The sequence below is a fragment of the Notothenia coriiceps genome, unplaced genomic scaffold (genome assembly GCF_000735185.1).
Source record: "Notothenia coriiceps isolate Sejong01 unplaced genomic scaffold, NC01 NC01_scaffold00001364, whole genome shotgun sequence".
Lineage (NCBI taxonomy): Eukaryota > Metazoa > Chordata > Actinopteri > Perciformes > Nototheniidae > Notothenia > Notothenia coriiceps.
In genome coordinates, this window is record NW_011334065.1 from 390512 (window position 1) to 397398 (window position 6887).

The following is a 6887-nucleotide window of genomic DNA, read 5'->3' on the forward strand; positions in this document are numbered from 1 at the left end:
GGGGGGGGAGGCAATCTCCAGCTAAACCCAGCCTAACAGGAACACGTATACTAACAGATACATCCACAGGTAAACCCACACAGGGGGATATGCACAAGTGGTAAAGTTTGGGGATTCAACAATCAGCCGTGGCATATTTCAATCTTTTTACCGTTCAAAACGAAACCTGCTCCCTCTGTTTCTATTCCCATATTCCTGCCATAGAGGGTGCCAGAAAAAGTTCCAAACAAAAGGGAACAATCAAAAAGTTTTCATATGAAGTTGTGTGACATTTTTTGCAAAGGTAAGAAGAGCACCGGTATAATTGTTCTCATAGGAAATAAAAGATGTAAATCACTTACAGTGAGGTACCGCTCACTTTTGTGTTTCCGAGCTAAACAAAGTGTGGAGGCGTTATTGTTGTTTGAGTTTAAGTCGCATGGTTTCCAGTTCCTCAATTCTTTTCTCAGATCCATGACATTTTTGTCAGCCACCCCGGAGTCCTTTCAGCCGTGTTTCGCTAGTTATTTGTATTTACGGAGTTTGTTTGCGTGACAAAACAACACACGACACGTCCCTGAGAGGTAATTGCCGTCATCTGGACTCCCTAATGTCTGTCATTCAGCATTAACATATCATTAGCTCTTTCTGGGACCGTTCACTCAGAAAATCAGAGGTCTCCGTAGACCAGAGGCTCCATCAATATGGCAAAACCAGTTGACGCCTTCTCTTTGTTGTTCTCAAGAGAGGGGAGCAGAATGAAGAGAGGCAGGAGAGCAATAATGGTATTTTACGTGATTATATTAATTTGTAAAATGTTGTATTTATGGCTCGAGTATATGCACAAGGAAGACAATCGACACTTCTTTCTCTGACCTTCACCTTGAAGTAAAAAGGCGCCGGAGACAGATTGTGGAACGTGAAAAAAATGCATATATGGTTCCCGAAGGGCTGACATGGATTCTCTTAAAAATAACATCAGCCTTAAAGTGATTCGTTTAAATGCTATTGTAAAAACTCTGTCCTTGTTGAATGGTGGAGATGAACTGCGTTACCTTGATACCTAATGACAAAACATCTGGTCGATTGTTCCTACGCTGGGATGGAATTGCTATGGCTCCAGCATTTAGTCTTAGTTAATACCTTGTTTTGACATCTGTAATGGCACGAAGTCGAACTTGTTTGTGTTGTTGTCGTACACATTAAAGGTAGCTGCTCTGAAGTGAAGCTGAACTTCTCTTTTAGAGATTCAAATTGAAATACAAACATGGAAGGCCAGACATGACTTAACTCTTATATGGGAAAGGTGTTGATGTGCCAGCAAGGTTAATCTGGTTTAAACAAGAAGAAGTACTACGAGTGGAAGGAGCAGCCTAATAGCAAATAAATAAATTACAGCGGTTCACAATCTCTCCTAAATACAGATGTAGTTTCTTCCATCTGTGCAAAGCAGGTCAAACACAAATAAACCATATTTTCTTCAGATACAAAATAATAATAACCTTGTACACAAAGTGTCATCATAGTTATATGTTTGTATAGTACTTCACCGCAAATATTGCCAACCATATATGAGACAACTATATCCTTGAATAACAACAAATAACAAAACGAGAAACACAAAATACAACTTATTTCCCAAATATATTTAATACAATATGATTCCCATTTACAAATCGTTTTGTAAATGTGAATGTAATATAAATTGTTTAAACTTGGGACTCTCTCTGCCTTTATTATTTGTACTGCTTTTCTACTTTGTAATGAACTGTTAGAGTGGAAAGTAATGACGGGAACATTTTTATTTTATTGTCTTTTTCTTTTTAAAGGAGAAAGAGATGTTGCAGTTATCCTTCATGTAATCCACTATTTAGATATTTAAAAAAGATGGTATTGGGAATTCAAGTGGAAGCAGTAGATTTGAAAGAAGTTGAATTAAAAGAAGCAGAATAGTTACAAATAGTATGTAACGATGAGAGAAATGGTATATCATATATCAACTGATACAAATAATGAAAAGTGCCAAGCTGGTTCTAGCATCCTTTTAAAAACATGAATATTGTTATATCTGACCAACTTTAGGTGTACTGATGAAAAGTCTTAAAAACCTTCTTTACTTCACCATATTTCATGTTTAACTTATATGGACTATAAATTACGGAATATCAAATTGATTATGTCTTTGTGAAATCTGAAACATGAGATGCGTCTTCTTCATGACATTAGATTAAAATAATCTGTGTAGAGTGTAGTAATTCATATATTGTCAACATGATACAATCATTTTAGCATGTTATTTTTAGCAGTTTAAGGGGGCAAAGTTTACCAGGTCAAGTAAATAAAGAATCAGGAAATAATGATAACCAAGTGAAATATAATTTCATATCACTGCAATACGATTCCTTATGATATATTTTTCTAGAAAATCATAGAGGTGTTTTATTTAATAAAATCACAAGGTAAATACCAAAATCCAACACTAATACAAACATATGTTATATTAAATGAATGCAAATGTCATACGGAATTGTAAAATATTTTGTAATATTGCCAAGAACAATATGATTCAAAGAGATATATGGGATGGTGAGAAGATATGTCCTTACATAAGATATTCTTTGAGCACATTATTGCTTTATAATCAATAGCAATCTAAAATCGCAGGCCCAGTCAGTATTTCTATTATCACAACACAGATAGCAAACACAGCGGGGGAGAAAAGTTTGAGCCACTCAGGGCTTCTTGTATCAATCAAATACGTTAAAAAAAACTCAAGGTTGCGACATGGCTGGCAGCTAAATAAAGCTATCTGGCCAGGGGACAAGTTAGGCTCCTGATGGGCGGATCAACACATGCGAGACAGTGAGTAAATATTTCCTGTGGACGGCCATTAGAAAGTCACTGTTCGGTGGTAAAGGCTGTCTAATCCTTAATGGTTTCTGTTTCAAATTCAGCAGACAGAAGGAAGCTGATCCAATTCCCCCCATCCTGCAGGACACAGATCTGCATTTCCTCCGCATTTTGATGAAACAGCAGCCAAGCTGTCCGCCTCCATTAACAGCCCCTCTGATTTAACACCGCGCTCTGACAACCCTGCGTGTGTGTGTGTGTGTGTGTGTGTGTGTGTGTGTGTGTGTGTGNACACAGATCTGCATTTCCTCCGCATTTTGATGAAACAGCAGCCAAGCTGTCCGCCTCCATTAACAGCCCCTCTGATTTAACACCGCGCTCTGACAACCCTGCGTGTGTGTGTGTGTGTGTGTGTGTGTGTGTGTGTCTGTGGGTGCATATAATAAATATGTTGAAGTGCCTGATGTATGTCTTTGGATGTGTATGTTTATATTGCTTTATAGCAGGGGGTATAAAGGTATCATGACCGGGACACACTGGGGCTATTTTTAGAAAAATCTACACAGCCCGAAATCAGTTGGGAGACACAAAAATGATATACTGTATACATGTCTCAACCTTGCATGCAATATACTTTATGAGTGATACACTGTACACTATAGGCCTATAGATGTATATATAGGAGTAAAGTCAGGGAATACGGGGGTAACCATAGGCGCATTAATAACAATATTTATTATGAATATGTTTAAACCTATGGATTTCAAATACTTGCCATGTGATTTGGAGAGTTATGTTTAACTTTAATGTGATTGAGTTCCAGTGCAGAAGCAACCCAATGCAGAAATGTATAATTTTTTTAATTATTTTGTAATATTAGTGAAGTAAGTGGCTAGGGGATGTGTGACAGACAGGAAAAAAAGAAAGCGTCAATGGTCTACTGACAAAAGAATGTTGGTAAAAAAAAACTGCCAACATTAGTTTAGTAATGCTAATAGAGTAATATTATCACTATTATCATATATATAGTAGATATCATATATAATATAATAATAATAATAATAATAATAGATTTAATTTGTTAGCGCTTTTACAGGTGCTCAAAGACGCTTTACAGATAATAGTGAAGAGAAAAGAAAAGAGAAGAAAGGAACAACAAATAAATATATAGTTAAAGTTAAAGTCAAATAATACAAAAACAATCACACATTAAAAGCCAGTTTGAAGAGGTGAGTTTTTGTGAGTTTTCTGAAGGTGGTGAGGTCAGTGCAGTCTCTGATGGGTTGTGGGAGTGAGTTCCAGAGGGAGGGGGCAGCGACGGAGAAGGCTCTGTCCCCCCAGGTCCGGTGATTGGTGCGGGTGGGGATGGATAGGAGGTTGGCTTCTGATGAGCGGAGGCAGCGGGAAGGGGTGTGTTGGTGCAGCAGGTCTGTGAGGTAGGGGGGGGCCTGGTTGTTGAGGGCCTTGTAAGTTATGAGGAGGACTTTGAAGTGGATTATTTGACGGACGGGGAGGTTCTGGAGGATGGGAGTGATGTGGTCTCGGGAGCGGGTGTGGGTGAGGAGGCGGGCAGCAGAGTTCTGGATATGTTGGAGTTTATTGAGGATATATATATAGACTAATATAGACTTTGTTTTCAGCCAGTGACGTTATTTGCATTTAGCAATCTTTGTTGTTTTCTAATTTAACATTGATTTGATGCCTTTCAATCCAAATATATTAACCTTCAATTTGACAGATTTCATGTTTTCAAAATATCTGTACAGAACATATTTAAATGTCTCTTTCTTCATAGCAAACACTTATTAAAGTCAACTCTTTGTTATTTGTAAGGAGATCTGTTGTTAACTAGCAACAGTCAAGGTTCTGACCTGACATTAAAGATTGGAGCTTAACTAGCAGCGTGTATTATAACACAACAAGGCAGAATGTTTATTGTCAAGTGCTGTCATCTTTTAATACAGGGTTTATAAGCCAGAGACAAGGACAGTATAGTGTAAAGCAGCCCTCACAGTATTTTCCAGGTCACATCCTTCTAACACTATCAGAACAAACATGGCTGGTGGCTCGAATACTCAAACTTTGGGGTCTGCCTAATTCCACCCGTGCTTGTCACAGTTATGTTGAACAATGATCAACACAGCATGAAGGGCACAAAAAAAACTGCATATTTCTGTTCTACCTCCACGATGACGTGTATGCACACAATGGTAACTACTAGAAATTGGCTAGAAATTGGCCAATGAGTTCAGACGCGCTTGTAATGTGACTTAAATTGCATGCCCTTTCAGGCAGGGGAACAAACCTCCTCAATGTCAGCGCTCTCTCCCACATGTTGAGTGCTTAGTTTACCATGCAGTACAAGATCTCCGGGCCTGTTTAGTATTCACCCACTTGAGTTTCCTAAAGGTTACCAAACCTAATTAGACATTTATGCAGGATCTTCAAAGGTCCCTCCGTTATTAATGATGTGCTACTTCTGAGGACTGCATCGATGGCTTTTTTTCTGACTCCAAGAGCACATGCCTCACAATATGCGCATACACAATGGAGACACGCAGACATCCAAAATGCAAGAAGAGACATGTGGCTGGCTGCCTAAGATAACTGAATTGGCTGTACTAAACTAAAGTGCACACTGAATACACTATTTGACAATGCCAGGGGTAAATGCAGGATCAGATACACCAAAGGAAGGATGTCATTAAAGTGTGGCCCCAACCACCCCCCCTGTGCCCCGCCAACAACATTGGGCTACTGTCAATCTGACACTGCCTAATCACATCAGAGCGCAGTCAATGGCTACCTGTCAATTTGACAATCCTCAACGCCCATTTGATCAGAGCACTGTCAATATGTGATTGATTTGCTACGAAGAATCAGCGCACCACACTTCTCACAACCAACCAACCAACAGGAGGGGGGACACGACCCGAGGCTGTGTATCGTATACACGCACTCAATTATATATTTTGAAAAATGTTGACTGGGGTGTTGTTGTTCTCTGCTGGAGTAATGTGTAAAGGGGAAATCCAGATAAAAGCAACAGCAGCGAGGGATGGTGTCGACCGAAGGTGAAATACAAACAAATTCATTTATTATTCCTTTTTTAGATTTTTTTTCAGTAAAATCACAAATGTTATGTGCATGGAAAACAGTTATTAAATACTAAACGATCACAGGCTGCAGTGATCAATGTTTCAGGGCACTGGGCTCTGCAGAAGAGCCTAAGACCCTGCCAATGTTTTTTCTCATTCTCAACGCTGTATTTATTTCTGATAGAGTTTTCTGATTTCCCATGGAACCCCCCCGGATTGGTTTTTGCCCCAAATCCCCTCCCCTCCCCCCCATTGGCCAGAGAATGGCCACTAAAAAAGGCCTCTTAAAGCCTACATATAACAGCTCAGAGTCCCTGCATCATTAAAAACAACACCTAACCACTTAAACAAAAAAACACGAACAAATATTTACTTAAAATCTCTAAAAAAGAGCAGCACATTTTCTAAACAATAATGCTAAGGATAACTCATGAGTAACACACAACTATGTTACAGCAACTATCATTCTTTACTTTCATTCCTGGTACATAGGCTATATTCCATAACTGATAATAATAATTAAAAGCTGAATATGATGAATATTAACATGGTCTCAGTATCTTGTGTTTAGTGTGATTTGTTTAATCTATTCAGTTTTAAGGCAGTGTAAGGAACTTTGAACAAAGTATTTGCATTTTAAAGAAGTCCTTTTCCTGTTTCAGCTCTATTCAAATGTTTTGTTTCCATATTATAAACAGCAGAGAGAAGGAAACAGATGGTAAAACCTTCCAGAGTAAATCATCTCTGTGCATTGATGGATGGTTTGATTGTTTGGATCATTTTCCAACGAAAAAGAAATCACAATTGTCCTCCTACTGCATGCATTAAGGAGGTAAAAAGAGGAGAAGAAAAAGTATAATTATTCCATTTGTGCATTCTCCTCAGGAAAAAGTAAAAGATCCTCCAGAAAATATCAGTGTCAGATTTTAAGTGCTGCCTTCAGAGCAAAACCCAAGACCT